The sequence below is a fragment of the Arachis ipaensis genome, chromosome B9 (assembly GCF_059453495.1).
Source record: "Arachis ipaensis isolate K30076 ecotype BB chromosome B9, ASM5945349v1, whole genome shotgun sequence".
NCBI lineage: Eukaryota > Viridiplantae > Streptophyta > Magnoliopsida > Fabales > Fabaceae > Arachis > Arachis ipaensis.
Genome location: NC_142444.1, coordinates 10,977,042 through 10,992,708, shown reverse-complemented (window position 1 = coordinate 10,992,708; position 15,667 = coordinate 10,977,042). Strand labels below are relative to the sequence as shown.

Genomic DNA, 15,667 nt, shown 5'->3' with positions numbered 1-15,667 from the left:
ATCGAGATGTTAGAACGAGAGTATAGGCAAATTTTTCTATTTTCTGGTAGTTCAACTCGGATCCCTGTAGCGCTTTACTAATGAAGTAGACGGGTTGTTGCCCACTTTCGTCTTCTCTGACTAGTGCTGAGACTATTGCCCGGCTTTTTACTGCGAGATATAATATGAGTGGTTCTCCTTTTCGTAGCCGAGATATGATAGGTGGCCGTCCAAAGAAATCCATGAAGTCTTGGAAGGCTTGTTCACATTCTGTTATCCATTCGAACTGCTTTCCCTTTCTTAAAGTAGCATAGAAGGGGAGAGATCTTATCGCTAATCCTGCTAAGAACCTGGATAGGGCGGCCAATCTCCCATTGAGTTGCTGTACTTCTTTGACACAAGTTGAGCTTTTCATGTTGAGTATGGCTTGACATTTATCCGGATTTGCTTCAATTCCTCTTTGTGTGAGCATGAAACCTAAAAATTTGTGTGAGCATGAAACCTAAAAACCATGGGGTCGTCGTGTTCCGAGATGATACCGGATGTGTCCTCTTTAGTGAATGTGATTGCAGGGATGTCGGGTGTTTCTTCCTTTCCCTCGACATGATATACTTCTTTGAGATATCTTTTGCGGGATGACTTTGAGATTTCTCCCCCTGCGAATCCGCCGTGTATCATGTGGACGTGTCTTTCCGGTGTACGAGGTGATCGCGCGGTTCGTCCGATATCTTCGTCCCTTCGTCTCTTTCTTTGGTCGTCATCTCGGGTGGCTAGAAACCGATCTAGTTTTCCTTCTCTCACCAATTTTTCTATGATGTTTTTTAGATCGAAGCACTCGTTGGTAGAGTGCCCTCGCACTCGATGATATTCGCAATATTCATTCCAATTTCCTCCTCCTCTTTTGCCTTTGAGTGGTCGAGCTGGGGGTATTTTCTCCGTATGGCAGACTTCTTTATATACGTCGACTAGGGATGCCTTGAGAGGGGTGTAATTGTGGTATTTTTTTATTTTCTCTCCTTGTTGATCTTCTTTCTTTTTGGATTCCTTGTCTTTATCTCGGTAGGGGACCCCGGATTTTGAGGTTTCTCCTAACCGAGCGTTTTCTTCCATGTTGATATATTTTTCTGCTCGCTCCTGCACTTCGTCTAAGGAGGTAGGGTACTTCTTTGATATGGATTGGCTAAAAGGTCCTTCTCGTAGGCCATTGATGAGTCCCATGATGGCGGCCTCTATTGGCAAGCTTTGTATGTCCATGCATGTTTTGTTGAATCTTTCCATGTAGTTGCAGAGGCTCTCCCGATCTCCTTGCTTGATCCCTAGTAAACTGGGGGCGTGTTTGGTCTTATCTTTCTGGATGGAAAATCTGGCTAGGAATTTTTTGGCCAGGTCGTCAAAGTTTGAGATGGACTTTGGAGGTAGGTTGTCGAACCATCTGATTGCTGTCTTCGTGAGAGTTGTTGGAAAAGCTTTGCAACGAACGGCGTCTGAGGTGTCGGTGAGGTACATTCTGCTTCTGAAATTGCTGAGATGATGGTTGGGATCTGTGGTATCATCATACAAAATCATATCTGGGAGTTTGAAGTCTTTGGGGATTTTGGTTTTCATGATTTCCCTAGTGAATGGATCTTGCTCTTTGTGTGAACTTTCCTCGGGAGTGGTCCGAGGGGTTTTTGATTTGAGACCGGCTTCTAATTGTAGGAGTTTATCCTCCAATTCTCGTCGCCGCCGTACCTCTCTTTGTAGATCCTTTCCGACCTCTCGTTGTTGTTGAGTTTCTTTTTCAAGTTGCTTTAAGCGGTCTTGAAGTGCTTCTATTACCCCCGGATTTGATGAGTTTTTGTCCCCGTTAGATTCTGGAGTATCCTTTAGCGTAGTGTCCGCGTTCTTGTGCGGTGTTCTATTTTCCAGATCTGAATCGTGGTCGTTGTCATGGCCGTCCGCCATGGTGTTGGGATGACTTCCAGGGTCCCCGTCAACGGCACCAATGTTCCGAGGGTTACCTGAAACTGGAGGTCGATCTCAGATGAGATCTTCCGTATTGGTCGGAGATGGCGTGTTCGGCTGGCTGGTGGCGGCCGGAGCTGTTGTGTCTGACTTGTTGGACTTGCTGCACTGCTGATCCTTGGGCACCGGAGGGTGGGGGGTACCTGCAAGAGACTCCGATGCTTAAGTTAGCACGGGTATTAAGCAGGTTTTTAGTATAATCAGAGTATGAGTTATACCTGGGTGCTTTAGTGTATTTATAGTAGTTGTAGAGTGACTTTTTTAGATAAGATAAGTTAGTTATCTTATCTTTTGGTGAGGTCAGCTTATCTTCAATGGAACCGCCTTTATCTCTATAGGCTTGGACTGCCTTTGGATCTGGGTCGTATTCCTTGAGTTGGACCCTTTTTGGGCTTTCCTGTCGATTTGGCCGAGCTCTTTTGGGAAGAGGTCGGATAGTCTGACCTGAAGAGGTTGGTCGCTTTGTCGTCGATCATCCCGGGTCGGATAGCTCGACCCAGGGTATGAACAGTTACCAACACAACAATCATTAATGTAAAATATTCTCACTCGATTCAACAAAATGGCAGCCCCATAAATCAATGTCTACAGCTAGTAACATCAACGCAAATACATATTAAATTAGCCACCAATTTCACTTAAATTAGTATTTGTTATCTCATATCAGAATCCAGTTTTCGTATCATACATGCATTAGTTTACTTAAAAAAACAAACCATGTAAGAATGAACAAAAAAAAAACACAACAACCGATTTAATCCTCCAGTTGACCATATAGTAAGCATATCTAAATAAAACAAAAACTATAATCAAGCATGGATACATGCGACTGTGAAAACCAACTAAAGTATCCATCCTATAAAGGGGCAAAAAAAATCTATCATGAAGACCAAACATCCAATACCCTACTAAAATAACCATCAAATACCTTACAAAAATAACCATCCTATAAATATCAACCAAATTTCAACATTTGTCAACTACTTTACGTCACATTGCATGCACAGATCCGCACAGGGTGGGGAAAAAAATTGAAAATTTAGCTGCTATCTATACAAGATTACCAAACTTTTTCTACCATTCCCGCGCTAAAGTTAGATCATAATGAATTGCAACAATCTCAACCAACATCATACTCCATATGCTGCAGGATACTAAAATTGAACCTAATGATTTCTCAATACGTATAATCACTCATATCAGAAGCAAAATTAGTCAATAGTACAACATGCAACAGAGATTACGATTCAATAAAGGAACAACTCAACCCACTAACCTTGGATGGTTAGCCTACTGCCGGCGGTGATATTCGTTGTGGTCCCGGTGGATGGTCGACGAGCAGGCGGCTAATCTTCCACGATTGGATGCTCAGCTGCCACCAGTGCGACAGGTTTGTTGGAGATGACGGCTTCCGCGTGACGAGATGTGCAACGGAACAGGGCGAGGCTTGGCTGCAGTTCAAGTCGGAGGCGGACCGCGCAGGGGCTGGGCTCCGGAGACGGGGAGATGTGCAACGGCAACAGGGCGAGGGACTTGAGGGGAGCGATGAGGTACGCTCACGAGGACAGGTCGCCTTCCGATGTTGCAGCTTCCGGCGCACGCGGTTCTCCGTCGATGGGTGTCTCTGCAGCGACTGGGAGGGTTTTGGGTAGGGGAGACAAACCGTGGGAACCAAAAGGATTGGGTAATTAGGGAAAAATTTGAAATAGGATTAATTTGGGGGTGAGGTAAATTAAACAGCCATGAGGAATTAGGGTTATTGAGGGTTAATTTACTCTTTTACACATTATTTGATTCAATAGAAAACAGAAAGAAAGAAAATGCAACGAAGGAAAATGCACAAAAAACTTCATTTTCTGTGGTTTGGATGCGAATGGAAATCGGAAGGAAAGGGAAAATAGTGGCGTGGAACTCACATCCAACTTTTCCGTCCAAAGTTGCGAAGAAACAAATGACCACTCTACAATGAAAGTAAAATGATAAATTTGCCCATACTGTTAACATCGAAGAAAAACTCCTAATGTAAGCTATCTGTTTCTGAAACTTGGAGAGACTTCTCTTCTCCACCGCATCTTCATCGTTGTACTCGACAGTGCTACCGCGACTTCATTTTCGTTCTCCACAAGCCACAGCAGTTTCGTCATCGTCGTGACAGCTCCTTCTCCTCTTCATCCTTGCAAATTCAAGCCAAAGGTGAGTTCTTTTTTGTTCAATTTTGTACCTTTTCCAAAAACAAACTGTAAAAATAATCATGAACATAGTATGTGCTCTTTTTTTTCAACTGAGATCCTCTTGCTTTGGTTTCTTGTTGTTGTTCCTCAAATCTACCGTTTTGTGCATGCTTGCTTGCTAGGGTTTGGCCTGTGAAATATGGATACTCCATAGAGTTCGACAGTAGAGGGTGCCTGCTGCCTAGTGTTTGGCTTGTGTGTGTTGGTGATCCCCGTTTGGGTATTGTTGTTCTATTCAAAAGCTAAATTAATATATATGATATTGTGAATTATTTTTTTTATTGATATCTGCATGTTTGATTTCGTAATTTTATTTTTTATTTCTTCTCCTCTTTTTAATTGATTTGATTTCTTCATTACCTGCTTCATTTGCAACCAATTGTAGTGATTAACTGAACCAATATTATAGTTATAGTTTATACAAAAGTTCAAAGCTTCCTAAATGGTAAAAAAATTCATAAATTAAAAAAAATTTTGATGACCCAAAAGCATAAAATATGATTAAAATTGAATACACCCAGTCCCAAATCCCCCATCATGAAAGAGCCAAAAAACTGTAATAACAAGAGAAAAAAGGTCACTTCTTTTAACCAAATAGTGGGAAAAAAATGAATTAGCTGAGAGTGGAAGTGGTTGAATTGGAAGTGAAAAACTTTGTTTACAGAATGCTTAAGTTTTGTTAGAATTTTTTTTTATTTTATTTGTGAATCAGATCATTTTTAGTTTCAAGTTCAAGTTCAAAGGTTCAAACTTTGTGTTCGAACTTCAAAGAGAATGTACTAACTTAAGAGTACCTACGTGGGAGTACATATCATCCTTTATCTTTAGAAATTGTTTGTAAATTGCTATTTATTATTTGAGTTTTTAGTTTTGTTTTAGGTTAAGAATTTTTAAATTGAAATGAGGTAAATGAAATAATTAATGAATTATAGGGTAAATAATTAAAGGTTAAAAATTTAATACTAAAAACATTTATTGTGTGAAAGTATGTTCATTTTTTCAACTGGTTAGATCTTATCTTTATGATTGTTTTATTTTAAATTTTTGTATTAAAATAACGTGAAAAAAAGCGACCATTATTATAGGTACAAAATATTTGGACATTCCTCTCTTTAGGATCTTTGATAGAATTTAAAAAAAAAATTAATGGACATAGAGCATAGCACATACATGCTGAAACTTTATATTTATTTTGAATGTCATCATGAGTATTTTAGTTCATCTCGCTTTTTATGATGAAATTCAAATTATACAAAAGTTCTTAAAATTAAACGGCTTTTCTTACTTGTTTCTGGCTAGAATGTGTTATTAATTGTCGATGGTTTAGTTGTTACTAATTTCTAAATAGCTAAGCAAAATAGTGTGCTTGTTTCATTGGTGCACTTACAAAGCATTTGTTCAACGTATCTTGAATCCATCCTTTCAAAAATTATACTAAATCCTGTGTTGGTTAACTTATTTTTTACCGTATAAATTAATAAGTGTTGTTGGTAGCTAAGTCCACTTAATTTTGGTGATAAATCAATGCATTAATTAATATGCCATATGCCTTACAGTGTGTTTATTATTTATGGCAGAGAGCTTTAACATTGAGTTTGCCATTTAGGCGTTGGAGATAAGTGTCTCATAAAGGTATGTTTATATTGCGTAAGGTGAAACCATATTTTCTCGGCATTTAGTTTCGTTTTTTTTTCTTCAACAAATGAATTATTAGAATGTGACAAGATATGTTACTTTCTGTTTACTTTTACTATCGATATGTCCATTCTAAACATTATATTTTCATAGATGGATAACGAAAATATCGAATATGCTAATTTAGAAGATAGAACGAACGTCATACATGACTTAGAAATTCAAGTACATCAAGTCACTTCTATTGACGTATATCAACCTGAACCAATACAAATCTTAACTCGTGTCAGGAAAGAGTTAGAAAAAAGACAAAATATTTGTGTCACATCTCTTACATGTGTTACGGTGCATGCATTGTGTACTTTGAAATTATTATCACGATATAGGCCTAGGCAAATTAATGACGAAAACTTGGAAAGAGAAAACAGGCGTGCTCAGTTAATGATACAGTTATTGAAGTCTGACAAATGTCGAGATGTCATACGTATGAGCCTTGAAGCATTTCAAATGTTGTGTCAAAAGTTAAGAGGAACTGGTAAAGTAAATGATTCAACTCGATCTACGGTTGAAGAGCAAGTAGCTAAATCCCTACATATTATAGGGCACAATGTGAAAACTAGGACCATGTCTTTCTTCTTTCACCGCTCAGGGGAGACAATCAGTCGCCACTTTCACAACGTCCTACATGCTATTTTATCGTTAGAGGGAGACTTCTTCAAGCAACCTTCTGGTGAGGATGTTCCTTATGAAATACTTCATAATAGTCGATTCTATCCATTTTTCAAGGTACTAAATCTTTTGATTTACCTGGTGAATTTTATGTAATTGTCAACGAAATAATTATGAAACTGTTATGTTAATATATCCATATACTTTCTAAAAAAGGACTGCATTGGAGCCATAGATGGTACTCATAGTCGTGTGAAGGTACCAAGGATGGAAGCCCCTCATTTTTGCGGAAGAAAAGATCACCCCACACAAAATGTGTTAGCTGCCTGCGGGTTTGATATGAAATTCACATATGTGTTGTCTGGTTGGGAAGAAACCGCCTCTGACTCGAGAATTTTAAAAGATGCTCTAAGTAGGGAATATCCACTTCGAATCCCCGAAGGTCTGTAATAGTGTAATTTATAAAATTGTCTACATAAATTCAAATTCATAGAGACAGTATGTCATACTTTAATTTGTGTATACAACTGTTGTAGGAAAATTTTATCTAGGCGATGTTGGATTTATGCTAAAGCCTGGGGTACTTACACCATATAGAAGTGTTCAATATCACCTAAAAGAGTATTCAGTACGTGAGCCCCAAAATCTAAAAGAACTATTCAACCATCGCCATTCTTCATTACGAAATGTAATCGAAAGATGTTTCGGAGTTCTAAAGAAAAGATTTCCAATTATAGCTGGTAACACTGAACCTTATTATTCGTTTGAAACTATGAGAGACATTTTTTTGGTATGTTGTATATTGTATAACTTTTTTATGGGTGTCGATGTTGATCGAGAATTGCTACAAGAACGCAACATAGATAGATCACAATCAAATCAACAACGAGATGAGGAATATAGATATGCAGCAATGCTACGAGATAATATTGCAGCTGAAATGTGGAATGTGTATCAAACTTTATAAGTGATTATGTGATTATATGTTTCCTTTATATGAATATGTAAATATCTGTATTTTACAGTCAGAATTGTTTAATTAGATTTTTTTGAGGGATTTTTTTACAGGTCAAGTAATGCCAAATAAAGGAAACAAAACAACATAAGCTAATCAACCTTCTAAAGACAACTTAAGATGGTCTTATGAGATGGATGAAGTTCTGTTGAATGCATTAGCAGAAGAAGCATTGAAAGGTAATAAACACGATGGCTCGTGGACAACTGAAGCATATGCTAATGTTGTGAAGTCTTTGAGCTTAGCAATAGGCCCACACATAACAAAGAACAACATTAAGAATAGAATGAAGACATTGAAAGATAATTTTGTTGAGGCATATGAATTATTTCATCATTTAAGTGGATTTGCATGGAATCCTGTTACTAGAAAGTTTGAAGCTGAAGAAGAAGTGTGGCAAGACTTTATTAAGGTATGTTATACTTTTTTATTACTTATACGAATAACCAAGTTAGTCACAATAACTTTAACATTTCTTTATGCAAGAGAAACCACATGCAGAAAAATGGAAGAAAATGCAAATTAAGCATTATGATACTTTGAAGGAGTTGTTCGGAGCTGATAGAGCTACCGGTAAAGGGACTGCTACTTCACGAGAAAGACTTCAATAACTTGATAGAGATCACATTGATTTGAATGATTCATTTGAAAACACTGGATTTTCTGACATAGATGTTAATATGGGACATGATACCCCAACGTTTTCTGCTAATTTAGATTCACCAAATGCTCCTCATAGTCAACCAAATCAATTAGGTGGGACTTCAACGTCAAGAGAAACAAAGCGTAAGTCTCCTATGAATGATTTTTTGGAGGCACAATATGAGAAAGTTGCTTTGGGAATTACTACCATGGCCGATGCTGTCAAAGAGGGTAGTTATCTATCTAGCAAGCTACATGACGTAGCTCAGAGGCAGGTTGAATAAACTGAGAGACAAGCTTCCGTGCCTGAGAGGCAAGTTTCGGTTGCCGAAAAATAAGTGTCGTTAATTGAAAGACAAGTTGCAATTGCTGAAAAAGGGTTAGCTATTATGCAACAAAGTAGGCATCGCCTTTATAGCAAATCAGATATATGGGATATGTTGACTGAATTGGGTCTGATTGGTTCAGCTCGAATACAGTGTTATCAGTTTTTATGTGAAAATGAGCAGAAAAAGCGCCAAATTTTTGGGATTCCACTTGAAATGCGATTGGATGCTCTTTTTCATTTCATGACAGCTGCTGGTGTTCGCTTAGGAGATATGGTACTTCCATAAAACGTTAACCGTTAGAGGTATAACTTTTATACGCATTTAATTTCTGATTAATTTCAGGTTATTGCTTTCATTAATTGATTATGTGTTTCTGAGTGTCATCTACTATGGGTATATCTTGATGTATTTAAAGAAGATATCATTTCCTGTTTTATTTATGTTAATCATGGTAGAAAATCACATTATTTATATATACTTTGAGATTGATTGGTTGTTTAGATAGAAAGACATCGATAAAATAGATTATCATGATCAACTCTGATCTTTGAATTAATTGGTCTTTGTTGTATATGCTCATGCAGGAATCATAATACTTGAAAATGTTTGGGAACAACAAGTACACTGCTTAGTACAAGTAGCTATCGATCATGTGTTAATATTTTTGACTCGTAGAAACTTTATTTTTTTGAAGTAGGTGTGTACAGATAGCTCAAGCTATGTAGAATTGATTTTTTGGAAGTAGGTGATGACGCTGACCATGAAGAATTACCCTTTTGAAAAGTGTTGTCTGGTGATAAAATAGTACTCTCTAGGAGTTCTTTTGGTTATTACTTTTTTGGGCTTTTGTTATATGTTTATAAAAATTGTATATGCTTTTTGGTCGTACGTACTTGGAAAGAAATACTACCCACTTTTGATAATATTTTATTTTGTAAATACAATTTAGTGAAACTTTTTTTTTAAATATGCTTAAGGAGATTAATGATGTAAGGTATGAGTAGTTTTTATTATTTTTTTACAGGATTATTTATTTATATATTTTTAAAAAGAATAAAATATATTTTTATTTATGACATTAAAAGATAATAGAAAAGAATGAATTCAAAAAATTATTATTGTTAATGAAGATAGCACATTAAAATTTTGAAATATAATTTAGATAATTTTTTTATTAAAAAAATAATTTAAATACATTGGTATATTATAATTTATATATAACATAAAGAATGATATTAATGTAATTTCACTTGGTTATGATTTTCTCTCTTTTTACTTTTCCTTTCATCCAAATACAAGAAAATTTTTCTTCTATTTTCTTTCCATCATTTTCTCTTCATCCAAACAACATAAAAGAAAATTAACTTTTCCTTTCATTTTCTTTCCTTCCATTTTCTTTCTTCCATCCAAACAAAGTGTTAGTTTTAATTGGGCCCAATAAACAGCCCATTGTAGCTATTGTATACATATGCCATTGTCTCTCTAACGAAACTCTTTTTTAAATCATTTAAGTACCATTTTATTAATAACAATAATAAGATACTAAAATGCATGGTTCTGAAAACCGGACCGGACCGGCCAGTTCAACCGGAAAAATTGGGAACCGATTACCTAGCCGATCCGGGTAACCTCAAAAACCAAATGGCAAAGAACCGGTTAAAAAACCGGTCGAACCGGCAGTTAACCGGCGAACCGGAAGAACCGTCTGGTTTTTTGGCGGTTCAGTGGTTTGGAAATTCAAAAGCAAAACGACGTCGTTTTGGCTATTTAAAAAAAAAAAAAGAAAATGGCGGAACCTAACCCTAATCTGCTAATCACTAATCACTCGACACTCAGCAACACAACACCCAAGCTCCCAGCACCCAGCCTCCCCTTTCTTCCCCCCTCACCCACCATTCACCAAGGCCAGCAGCGCCACCGCCCACCAAGCTCCAGAGACCAGAATCCAGAGCGCTCCTCAGTCGCCACCCAGCAACGCTCCTCAGTCGCCACTTGCCACCCAGCAGCGCTTGTCATTAGCCACCGAAACCACTGCACAGCAGCCGCGACCACCACCGCGTTGAGGCTGCCTCCTCGTCGCCGAACCTCGACCAGCTCGCCGAGCTCGCCTCTCATTCGCCGGTAAGACTGATTTTCTTGTCTTCTTGATTTTGAACATGCTTCCTAGTTCCTACTGAATTCTGAGCTCGCCTGTTCTGTTTGAACATGCTTCTTAGTTCCTCTGTTTTTGCTGCTTCATGAATCTTCAATCTGTTTTTGGCTTTCTATTATGATGCGTTTATTGGTGACTTGGGATTGAATGATGATCATTGCAAGCAAATTGAGGCTGGGGCGTTGAAGGCAGCTGGGGAATTTCTCATCCTTCTTTTCTCTGTGTGTTTATGTGTGCTTATTTATAAAGTTGTTTCTTGTTACTGTGTGTGTTTGTAATCAATAGCCAATAGTTGTTAGATTGTTATCTATTAGCTTGACAATTTTTGTAATAATGTACTGAATTGTATCTCAAAATTTCTGTGGCTTTGAGAATATTTGTACTTTTTGCTGCTTCTGTTTGCTGCTTCATGAATCTGTTTAGAAATAGGGTTTTGTTGCTTCTGTTTGCTTCAGTGACAAGTATAGGTGTAATTCATGATTCATCCATTGTTTGCTTCTATTTTTTTGTCATTTTGTTCTTATTGCTTCTTGCCTTTGGTGTTTGATTTGGATCTGCCGATCTGATGCTTTTCGATTTGAAATTATGCAGCTCATTCAAAATTTTTCTGAAATATTAAATTTTATTAAGTTATAAATTATTGAATTTTATTAAGTTTAATAATTTTATTTAATATTTAATTAAACCGGTTGAACTCCGGTTGAACCCCAGTCGAACCAGTGAACCATTGAACCAGTGACCTCACCGGTTTATTGATCGGTCCGGTTCTCGCAACCTTGCTAAAATGTTACGTTTGAATCTTTCGAATACTGATTTGGTCATTATCTCTAATTTAATAATAATAAACTTGATAATCGGATACTCTATTAGTATAATACAAAGTACTATCTATTTATAAGTAATGAGCAAGCCACAAAATAATATGATTAATATCTTATCATTAACAAGAGTATTAACAAGATTAATATAATTAATATTTAAATATTTTAATATTCTCTAATAAAATCAGTCAACTAATAAAAAATTATGGGAATTAAGATGCAAACGAAACTACTGAAACTTAAAATGTAAATTAAACCATCGAAATGCGATACAAATAAAATTATTGAAATGGATACAAATAAAATTGTCAGAAGAGAAGTGAAGTATTAGAACGGAATACAGATAAAAATATCAAAATATAGAACAAATTATCAAAATATAATGAATATTAAAAAGTACAGATGAAACGGTCTAAAAATAAAATTACAAAAATTTAATATCCAAACAAAAAAATAATAACTAAAAAAATAATATTATTAAGCATAAGAAAAACTTAGAAAGTTTAAGGAGCGAGGATACCATTTTAATGCCATATTATTAGCATTTAGGATAATAACTAAAAAATAATAAACTTGATAATCATGCCTACTAATATGCGGTAATAACACAATATTCCTTAAAACACAATGTAACCCAATCAAAAATTTCAAACACAATTTAATATAATCCTTACAAATATTAAATACTATTAACATGGTAACTTATAACTTTTATATAATAAGCAAATGTATATTTTCATTTCGCCGAAATTTTGCGGATCCTCGTAGTGTATGTAAGACTCTAAATCCCTATCTTAGTTTTTATTTATGAAGAACACTTTAATAAAGATACCAAAAATATTTTTTTTAAAAAAAATATTTACATGTATCATGTTATTATTGGATATTTTTATTAAATTAGTTAATAATTTATTTTTTAATAAATCAGAATAAAATCAGTTCATTATAGCAATAATAATAAATTTAATTGTTTGCATTATAATTATTAGACTCGATTGCAATGAGTTATAGCTCAAACGGCATAGTCTCCCCATATTCAATTAAGAGGTTGTGGGTTCGAGTCTTCTATCTTTGATAAAAAAAAATTATTAGACTTGATTTGATCCGATCGAATTACACAATCTAAACTGAATATCTTTAAATTTTTTGATAAAAAAACAAATATATCCTTGATTTTTTGTTTTGTAGACATTTAAATTCCTAAAAATTTAAAAATACAGTTAAATCTCTAAAAAAATAGATTTATTGTTATTGCTATAAAAAAATCGATTTTATTCTAACTTGTTAAGAAATTTAAAATAACTGGTTAATTAATACGTCTAATAATAATACAAAATATAAGGGTCTTTACAAAAAGATGTTTTAAGCGTCTTTATGAGAGTATCTCCCTTCATTTATTCGTGAAAACGAGTCTCCGTTTCTATAAAAATTAAAAATTTTGCAGGTTCCTATTTAATCCATCGCCAATAATTCCAATGGATACCCATTTCTATAAGTTTTTGTCATTCCTAATTTTTTTTCTTGTGTTTACAACTTTCAAAAATTAATGGCACTTTTGAAAATACATACGAAGATAATACTCTTTAAAGATTTAACTTATATTTATCAAAATTTAAAATTTTAGAATAAAGTATATTTTTCTTCTCTTAAGTCTGGCTAAAATTTTAAAAATATCCTTAAATTTTGTTTTGTTTTAATTTTGTTCCAAAATTTTTTGATTTGCATCAACTATATATATTTTTTGCCGCTAATTTTTCAAAAATTTTAAGACCAATGCAACGATAATTTCATAAGAACAACCTTCCAATATAAGCAAATCAAGCATAATTTTTATACATTTTTGTAGGATTTGTCTTAAATTTTTTAAATTATTTAGCTATTTTGGGTATATTTGATGCAAATCGAAAACTTTTTAAACACAATTAAAACAAAATAAAACTTAGGAATACTTTTGAAACTTCTGATAGGACAAAAAATATACTTTACCCAAAATTTTAATGTAACTTATATATTAACAATTATCTAAATTTTCCTTATATTTTTGCCAATTATAATTTTTAAAAATTTTAAAAGTTATTTTTTTATCAAATATAATAATTATTGGCTTGTTATTTATGTTTATTAAAAATTATTTTTAATTTAATATAATTTACTAAACATAAAAATACTACAATTTTTATATTATCTTTTATTTGATGTTGATAAATTATCTTTAAAAAGTAAAAAATTTACAAATTTGAATAAATCGATACATCTTTTCACAAAATTTTTATTGGATATATTTGATATGCTCAAAAAGTTATGTTGGACATTTGATGAAATAATCTTTTAGCAATTATTATAGCATGAAATTGTTACAAATGGTACTATATATAGAGCATTTAAACCTATACTATGCTCGTGATTAATATATTGATATAGAGACTAATATGCATCCAATGATCAAATCATCAAATTCTGAAGGTCCTTCATAGTTCCCTGTATAGTCATCAATTAATTATCATAGTTAGAATATACTCAAATTTACATATTTTATGAAAACATTAGATTAAAAGTTTAATTTTCTTGACAACTCATCAAAATATTCTAACATGGGACGGACATGTATGTTCAAATAAGATCGAAACCACTAATTAAAATTAGTGAATCAAACTTGGCACGTTAGTTTTTCAATGGGTAAGGTTAGAGAGATAATAATATAAATTAATTTTATTTCATTTAATTTTTGTAATTTTGTGTATATAATATCTATAGTTATATATTTATTGCATTTAATATTATTCAATTATTGTAACATTAGTTAAAAAATGAATAAAATAAACAGTAATTAAAAATATAAAAAAAATTTAGACTATTTTAGACTGGTTTTTTTTCTTAAATATTTTTGTAATATATTTTGAAAGAACAATGATATATATATATATGTTTGCAAATTATTAATAAGTATAGTTAGTAGTGATTAAATAAGTGTTAGTAGAAATAATATATTAAAAAAAGACTGAATTAGTCATGCGTTACAAATTTTTGAAATATTGAAATAAAACTTTTTTAAATTTAAGATACCAAACCACAAATTCAAAATTATTTTAAATCACTATTTTTTATAATGGTTTTGTTAAGTAGATAATGACTTTCATAAATAATATGAACAATAACACACTACACCTCTACGGAAATCACAAGTGAAAAAGAAAGGTTATTACTATATGCCTATACTTTTCCTTTTGATAATGATATCAAGAATATTGTTCAATTTTAATTTCCTTACATCAATGAATAGAAATTCAAAAATTAAAGCATATGTAGAGCCTATTTTATATATATTATAATTAAGATGATATATAAGTATAACCTACTTTTATATACCTAATAAATATGTTGAAGCAACTTACCTAGCTAAGGGTAAGAGGGAGGTCTGGGCAAAGGTGGCAAGGCCCTAGGTTCAGGTACAAATGGAAAATCTTTTTCAATAATTTTATTCGGATTCGGACCACGGAATCGACGCCAAGGCCGAGGTGGAGGCGGAGAAGGACATGCCTTCTTCGGACAAGGCCGAGAACGTCGTGGCCGAGACGACGAAGGTAGAGGCGGAGGCGAACGGACACGACGGCGTGCCCTAGGATGATAAAAATAGCCACAAGGAGTATCCCATTCACCAGAATTACTTGTTGTTGAACCTTCTAACTCACCAAACACCACATTATTTGTGGGAACTATTTTCTCTGTTATTATATATTTTTTTAGAAAAAGAAAGTGTTAATATTCTACAGCAATATTTAGAATATTTAAATCGAAGTTAAAAGATACATTTGTCCGAAATGATGAAAAGGCATCAAAGTTAAATGGCAATTTTGTTATGAACTAGGGAATAATTGACAGTGAAATTAGCCATACTTGGATTAAATGTGAAATTAAAATTATATTTCAATTATCTTTTTTATTATATATATATATATAATGGCAATGGTAATGTGTGTTTGTAGTTTTGTATGAAAAGATCACTTATATTCACAATATAAATTATTTGTGTATAATTATATAGCATGCACTACTTAATGGTTTGCTAGTAACAAAAATGATATAATGTCAAAATAATCAGTTTCTACTTATAATAAAATTATTTTATTAAAGTGCTATTTTCTTGATAAAAAGATTTTCTAGTTTAAATTATATATATATATATATATATA

At 33.6% G+C, this 15,667-nt stretch overlaps 1 pseudogene; it reads left to right on the top strand.

Moving 5' to 3' along the window:
* Nucleotides 1-8,048: 8,048 nt before the first annotated feature.
* LOC148543723 (uncharacterized) lies at nt 8,049-9,097 on the top strand (annotated as a pseudogene).
* The last annotated feature ends 6,570 nt before the right edge of the window (nt 9,098-15,667 follow it).